The following is an 8686-nucleotide window of genomic DNA, read 5'->3' on the forward strand; positions in this document are numbered from 1 at the left end:
TTTCATGTGACATAGCCTTTTTAAAGTGATACGGTATAGTTAGACCACAATTTCAGTAACCATCTTCTAAATTGGGCAATTAAAATGTTTCAGACTAGTTGGGCCTTATAAAGAACACCTCGGTTGTAGCACTGGGTGGCTCAGTCAGTTGAGCCTCTGACTCTTGATTTTGGTTCAGGTCATGATCAGGTCCTAAGATCGAGCCCTGAGTCAGGCTCCATGTTCAAGAGGGAGTCTACTTGAGATTCTCTCTGTCCCTCTCCCTCTGCCTGTCCCACCACCCCCACCCCTGCCCTGCTGCTCTCTCTCTCTCTCAAATAAATAAGTCTTAAAAAGAATAAGGAACACTGCAATTATTATGCTTATGCATAGATTCTTTGTCTGCATTTCTGAATATCTCTTTGGAGTTTGATTTCAGAAAGCCAGTCACTTTCTCATAGGGTTGCCATTGCTCTGGGCTCCTATTTTAGCAGTACTGCTGCTCTGCTCTTTGAAGAATTCTTTCCCTTTGCATTCTCTCTGGACTACAGAAGACCTCCAGAAAGACCTGGGTATTAATGGGATTGTAAAAAGTTGAGTTTTGTTGTTGTTGGTTGAATGGCAAAGCTAGATTGATAATGCCCCGTTGCTCTGGAGGATCTTGGCGTAGGGAAAGGATAGTGTCTGCTTGGGGTTGGATGTGCGAAGCAGAGAACAAGGAGAGGGACGGCACGTCAGATGGGTGGATGCATGTTGCTGCCTGGAGTCCCCATTGGGTCTGCAGGGCTCTCCCAGTTGGGTTTTATGAGATTACAATTGAATTCACGACTTGATCTCTGCCAGAGAGAGCAGTTGTGTCTGCACAGCTCCGCTCAGTGTTATATCCAAAGTGAAGAGTGGGGGCAGCAACCCTCCAGGCTGTTAGCAGCTCTCCCTTTGAGTGAATGGCCTGTGAAATGTTAGAGAAGACCTGAAACTCTCCTCCCTGGGCGGATATCACCTTTTTCTTTTGGATTTTATAAAGAACCTGATCCTCTTTGCCTGAATGGAGCCAAATAAATGGAAGTCTCAGAGGAGGTTGATGGCTCTGCCATAGAAGTCCCACAGCGACGTCTGGTTTTGATGTATTGCTGATGGATACGATCATGCTTAGAGAGCGAGATCACTTTTGCCAGTTTGAAAGAAAGGTCATGTTTTTAATTTAACTTAATTTCCTACACCAAAGAGAATTTTCAATAGGATATTCGACTTTTGCACCTTTAATGAGACCAGATGCTCTGGGGCCTGCAGCAATGAAGAGAAAACAGATTTTCTAGTTTACACTTCCACTTTGTGCATTTTCTAAATTGGGCATGAGCAGTTTCTTTACGGATGCCATTCCTCATGGGTATTTCTCTTTCCTTCTCATTTTTTTCTTCTCTTTCTCCCTCTCTCCATTTCTGTCTTCCATTCTTTTCTGACTGCCAACCCCTTTCTTTCCTTCCTTCCTTCTCCTTTTCCTCCGTCTTAGGGTTATCTTTGCTTGAGCACATAACATGGGCGAAGTGATGTGCTTGGAGCTTTACAAGCTTACAGTTAATTTTTATTTTCTTGATGAAGAGGCAGAGACCCAGCAGGGTTAAGTAAGGAGTATAGTATATATTGTATAGTAGAATGATAGGCTGAATAACAGTCATTACAAGCTTGGATGATGAAACTAGATCATCTGTGCCCAAGTCCAGATTTGGTCATTTGTTTGTGGAGTGACCTGGAAAAATTACTTAACCTTTTGACTACTGGTCTGTGTTGATTGTCTTAAAGTTACAAGTTTAATTTTGTTTTTAATGTTGACAATTACATATATAAAAGGGCATATGTATTGTTTATAGACCAATAAAAAAAAGTCTGAGGACCTTTTAAGCAGATTAGAAAGTAGAACATTGCCCATACTTTTGAAGTCTTCCCTGAATTCCTCCCCTATTGGCAACACCATCCTCACTAAACCCCAGAGCTAACCATTACTTTAGATTTTTATTTTTTGTTATTTTTTTTTGTTTTTCTCTATATGTCACACATACATACCCTATCCCTAAATAATATATTGATTAGTGCTGTTTTTGTACTTTATCAAACTGAGAAATACTGTAATGTGTTTTTCTTTGATTTGCTTTTTATACTTTTAACTATATTTATAAAATTCAACCATATAGTTATAGTTTACTTATTTTCAGTGCTAAATGGCATGCTACTTCATCTCAGTTTATTTACTCATTCTCTTCTTAGTGAACATTTGGGTCATTGAAGCTTTTTGATATTACAGAAAATTATGTTATGCACATTATTAGGCTTTTCTCCTGGGGCCCATCTGCTGAAGTTTCCCTAGAGTATGTACACCTAATTTTCGGATGGACATAGTTATGTGTGTTTAATTTTATGCCCAACTGCTTTCTAAATTTGTTGTAACCTACTTATTGTCTGGTTGTTTTCCACATCTTCACCAACACTTGCTATTGTCAGATTTTAGGTATTTTGCCAGTATGGTGGTGTTAAATATATTTTATTACTGTTTTAGCTGGTGACTTTCATTTCTAATGAAATTGAGCAACTTTACATATGTTTATAGTTAATTAAAGTTCCTCTTAGGTAAAGTGCCTATTTTTTTTTTTTTGCCTTGTTTTGGTCCACTTCTCCTCTTACAGTTTCATCTTCTCTATGTATTAAATGGGGGACTATTCTGAAAGCCCTCTAATGTCTTTATAGTTATATGCTCTGTGATTCAAAGTCTGATATTTTTACACTGTTAACTCTCTGCTTTCACATGTTGCATTCCTTTCTTTAAAACATACTGTATGTCTTAGGGATTGATTTCAGCTATGGCCCTCTTAGGTCAAGGACAGTGCAGAAAAAGTCTCTCATAGAATAGCCCAAGAAAGTTTTCTGAAGTTCATTGATTACTTTTAAATTCCTGTTGACAATTAAAAATAAATTCTCTCTCTTCTATTTCTATCCCCTCAATTATTTATGTTAGACACATATTTATGACTGGTTAGAATCCAGATTTTTCTGTCAAAGATGCCATGAGAGTTCTCCTCTCTTCTCTTTTTCTGTTGTTCCTCACTGGTAGTGGAATCAAGAAAAAAAATTTAAAGCCTAGGAGCCTAAATTAATAGCCTAGCCTATTTATACAAAGTTAAAATACATGATCATAGTTTATTTTTAAGGTAATTTATTACATGCCTCTTCATTGCTCTGTTTCTAACTCATGTTTTAGTTCAGGTTGATGGTTTTAAAAGCAACAACAAATCAAAACAAAATTCCCCCAAGCCAATGAACCAATTAACCAATGAAAAGCCAAACCTAAACCACCAAAAAAGAACCCCAATATGCATTATCAAATCTAATATTACACTTTGATATAGACCAAGAATCATACAGGAGCAACTAAAATTTTTTGTGCAGTTGACAATATCTGCTCCTACATCATCTTATCTTTTACCAGATCAGAGATCTCCAAACCAAACAGAAAAATGAGATGACAGCAAGGTGTTATAACAGGAAGTTTCCCACTTGTATCCTCCAACAGCAACAACAATTTGGCAGCCATCAATGCACAAAAGTGCCTTTGTGGCAACTTTGGGATATAGGGAATATGTCGTGAAACCCCAGTGGAACCCAAGACCAAGGAGAGCCATTTAGAGAGGGAAGCCACACACTCATGTTGCAGGCTTGCCAACCCTGGTCCTAATTATAACTTAGAAACAGCCCCATCCCTCTGTGGACTTGGCAACAGCTCTGTTTGTCCTTGGTCCTGCCAAGGCCATCTGCCAGCACTATCTGCCAAGGGAACTGGGAAGATCCACACCCCTCTGTGCCTTGGATAGCAGGCCAACTGACCTGTCTTGGCTGTGGACTTTGATGCAACTCGTGACCTGGCTGTAGCCTCTCTCAGCCATAGTCTGAGATTGGTCCTGCCTACCAGAGATCCAGCGGGAAATGTATTCCTAGAGGCAGACCTGCAGACCATGGTCCTGACTATAGAGCCTGGAGCAGCTCTGTAACTTGGTTTGAGCAGTACTCTCCTGTGGTCTGGGGCCAATCCTACCCACCTAGGGATCTAACCAGTGATGAAGTAGGAGCCCTCCCTAAAACATGGTGGGAAGCGTACCTTTCTGCATACCTGATAACAATCCCCTCTGTCTCTGGACCCATCTGTAGACCCTGAAGTGGACCCTTGTCCCAGTGCCAGCCTTACTGACCAAGGTCCCGGAGGCAGTTCTGTCATCCTAGGGACCAGGAGTGATCCATACCCACCTAAGCTCCTGATAACAGGTCAGCCAACTGTGGTTTCAGCAGCAGCCACATGACCTGGTTCCAACCCTACTCAACTGCAATACCAGAGATACTCCCAACACCCAGAGATCTAACAGGAAATCTTTATCTGCTAAAACCAGTCTGTAAAGGCTAGAAGAGGTGTTTGTTCCTTCAAATGCCAAGGACTCCAATGTAAGGCTATCTACCTCATTGAAAAGCAGGTAAATGTGACACTATCAAAGGAAACTAATAAAAACTCAGCAACCACAAAACATGGAAATCTGTAAATTGCCTAAGAAGCTGAACAAGATGCAAGAGAATACAGGTGACCAAACAACATCAAGGAAACAATATGTGAGCGACATGAGAAATTTGATAAATAGAAATCTTAAAAAACAAATTCTGAAACTGAAGAATACATGATTGAACTGAAAAACCTCAAGAGAGAGCTTCGACAATAGTCTTGATAATGCAGATGAAAGAATTACTAACTTGAAGATAAGTCGTTTGAAATCAGCATGGTGACTATAGTCTACTCTTGCTATTTGAAATTTCCTAAGAGAGTAGATCTTAGGTTTTCTAACCATGAACAAACTGGTAACTATGTGAAGTGATGGATAAGTTAATTTGCCTATTTGTTGTAATCATTTCACAATGTATACAGCTATCAAACATCACATTGTACATATATGAATTTTTTACTTTTCAATTATACCTTAATAAAGTTGATAAGGGAGGAAAAATGTGATTCAATGGAAATCAGAAGGTCCAAGTTTTGGCCATGTATTAAGCATCCAATATTGCACTAATGTCAGAGGCCCAATTCAATATAAAAGTGCCAAGTAGCTATGATAAGAACTTTTGCATCACAGGTAGTGTGTAATGCCTGATTGAGGGTGGTGACGGTGATTGTAGAAGTCTCTTGAAAGCACATTGCCTTTGTGTAGTTTCTATCTTCAACAGAGAGGTTTGTTTTATGGAGTGTCTTACTTCTGTCTTCTGCAGGCCTCAGAACAGGGCTCTGGATCAGGTCAGAAAATTGAGCCCAATTTTCACAAGACTGGATTATTAAACTCTCTCTCAAAGATGCATGTGAATACACTGAAAATGGGAACCCTTGGCTTTCATAGAGAGGTTATAAAAGATGGTTTAAATGATTTTGAAACTGGTAACCTCTATTTCCACATGGCTGATGAGGATGGAGCTAGGATGGGCAAGGAGTATGTGTGAGCTTGTTGAAGACAGTAAATTAGAATCAAGAGCACACACAAGTTTCTTTAACTTCATGGTTTAAAATCCCTGGGAATTCTCTTGAATCCTCTCAAAGCTGGAAATAGAAGAGTTTGGAGGCCCAGTGTACTTCTCAACTGGAGCAGCTGATTCCTATGCATTTTGATTCCAGCCAGGTAAAATATTATTTTAACAATGGTGTATTAGTTTGGAATCTCCAGAGAAACAGGCACAATAGAAAAAAAATATATGTATACATACATCCATGCACACACACATACATAGATACAAACACCTATCTATATATACATATGTATATATGTGTGTATATGTATATATATTTATACATAAAGAGATTTATTATAAGGAATTGGCTCAGGTGATTATGGAGGCTAAGGATTCCCAAGATCTTTAGTCTGAAAGTAGCAGAATACACTGATGTCCCAGCTCAAGGAGAAGCAGAAAGAGAATTCTCTCTTACTCTCACTTTTTGTGCTGTTCAGGCCTTCGACAGATTGGATGAGACCCACCAATGTTAATGAGGTCAATCTGCTTTACTAAGTCTACTGATTCAAATGTTCGTCTCAACCAGAAATATCCTCACAGATATACCTTGAATAATGTTTAAAAAATACCTGGACACCCTGTGGCCTAGTCAAGTTGACATATAAAATTAACCATCGCAAATGGGTTACAATATTTAAAAGTAGGAAAAAGTGAAAATCCTTGGTTCCTAGCATAGAAGATGGTAGTGATAGTTGTGGGGATGTTGTGTAAATTGTGACAGAGGCCTCATTAGCCAATTTTTCCAACCATGCACAGTCTTATCTTTGAATTGTTTATCCTCTAATTGTTGAGAGGTCTTTGCATGATATCATCTATTAACACTCGCTAAGTGTTTTAAGAAAATATCCTCATGCAATCTTTGTAATTCTCCAAGACTTTAATGGATTCCTCCTTTGGCTAGCTGTTGCTACTACTGCTGTAAATCCTAATCTGCTCTCACCACTGAGTGCCATGACCCTTTGCTACACTGCACCGTGCAGTTTGTCCTTCTTGCCTGTTTCCCCTGGTCCCCTGGAAAAGTCAAGTTGGATTGTTTTGGGTAATTTGTTTGCCTAGGATTGATTTTTGGTTTTGTGTATATTCTAGATCATTGCTTCTGAAGGTTTAGCCAGTATCACCTGGAGAGATTTTTATTTTTATTTATTATTTATTGTTTATTTTATTTTTTTGTATAGTACTCATCCCGTCAAGTGCCCCCCTCAGTGCCCGTCACCCAGTCACCCCATCCCCCCGCCCACCTCCCCTTCCACTACTCCTTGTTCGTTTCCCAGAGTTAGGAGTCTCTCATATCCTATCACCCTCTCTGATATTTCCCACTCATTTTCTGGAGAGATTTTTAATACATGGATTCCTGGGCCCTATTCCTGGAGAGTAGGTTTGGGGTGGAAGTTAGAGAATTTACATTTCTCATAAGCTACCAGGTGATGCTATTGTTGCTTGTTTGAGGACCTTAGAGTAGTGCTCTTCTATATTGTACTCTCAAATCTGTTGACATTTAGTATAGCTTTTTTATCATTAGCTTTTTACTGTTGTCTTGTGGTTTCAACATAAATAATAAATTATTTGAATGACTTTTAACCATTGGTTATTTACAAGTTATTGGCTTTTTGAGGACCAACTCTTAATCACATTTGGATGGTAGGTTCACACCATGCTCAGGAAGTATATGTTGATTGAATAGAAAGGAAGAAAGAAATGCTTAGTTGACAAACAACATCTCTGATAAAGGGTTAGTGTCCTAAATCTATAAAGAACTTACCAAACTCAATCCTCAAAAAACAAATAATCCAGGTAAGAAATGGGCAGAAGACATGAATAGACACTTTTCCAAAGAAGATATCCAGATAGCTAACAGACACATGAAAAGATGCTCAACATCACTCATCATCAGGGAAATACAATTCAAGACCATGATGAGATACCACCTCACATAGGTCATAATGGCTAAAATTAACAACACAAGAAATAACAGGTGTTGACGAGGATGCTGAGAAAGGGGAACCCTCTTGCACTGCTGGTAGGAATGCAAATGGGTATGCATTATGAAGAACAGTATGGAGCTTCCTCAAATATTAAAAATAGAACTGCCCTACAGTTCAGCAATTGTGCTACTAGGTATTTACCCAAAGGATACAAAGATATAGATTTAAAGGGGTACATGCACCCCAACATTTATAGCAGCATTATCAGCAATAACCAAACTACAGAAAGAGTCCAAGTGTCCATCAGCATATATATGCATATATGTATACTTATGTGTGTGTATACACACACACACACACACACACACACACAAAACACACAATGGAATATTATTTAGTCATCAAAAAGAATGAAATCTTGCCATTCGCAGTGACATGGTTGGAGATATTATGTTAAGTGAAATAAGTCAGAGAAAGACAAATGCCATATGATCGCACAAATATGTGGAATTTAAGAAAGAAAACAGATGAACATATGGGAAGGGGGAAAGAAAAAAGGAAACAAGCCATAAGTGACTCTTAGTGTTAGATAGCAAACTGAGGATTGATGGAGGGTTGTGGGTATGGGATGGGTTAGATGGGTGATGGGGATTAAAGAGGGTACTTGTGGTCATGAGCACCGGGTGTTGTAAGTGATGAATCACTGAATTCTACTCCTGAAACCAATATTGCTTTGTATGTTAACTAACAAAATTTAAATTAAAAAAAGAGAAATGCTCAGTTATGGACATCCACAGCATTCAGGGCCCTGGGCTCACCCCTCACACCCTTATGCCACATTTCATCCAAACACTGGAAATTTGTGATCTCTCTCACTTCCTGCAGCAACTCACTGGCAGCCTTGAGACCACCCTGCCTCAGGCTGAGAAGTGAGAAATTCTGAAAGCAATCGAACACTGTAAATTTTCACAGCAGTTCAGCTGCAAGCTGTTGGGCACAGATGTTTCTGTAATTGTGATATGCTGGGAACATTCTCTGGGCTCCAAACACAAGGGCCTCAGCCTCATTCTTCCACCTGGGTGCCTCAGTGGGCAAGTCTCCCTGTCTCGAGGCTTTAATGGGAACCAGGTGGCAGCATGGGTCTATTTTAAAAGAGCTGAGCAAGATTCATGTCCAAGTCCCAGTCACTCCTTCCCTTT

The sequence above is a fragment of the Vulpes vulpes genome, chromosome 8, assembly GCF_048418805.1.
Source record: "Vulpes vulpes isolate BD-2025 chromosome 8, VulVul3, whole genome shotgun sequence".
Lineage (NCBI taxonomy): Eukaryota > Metazoa > Chordata > Mammalia > Carnivora > Canidae > Vulpes > Vulpes vulpes.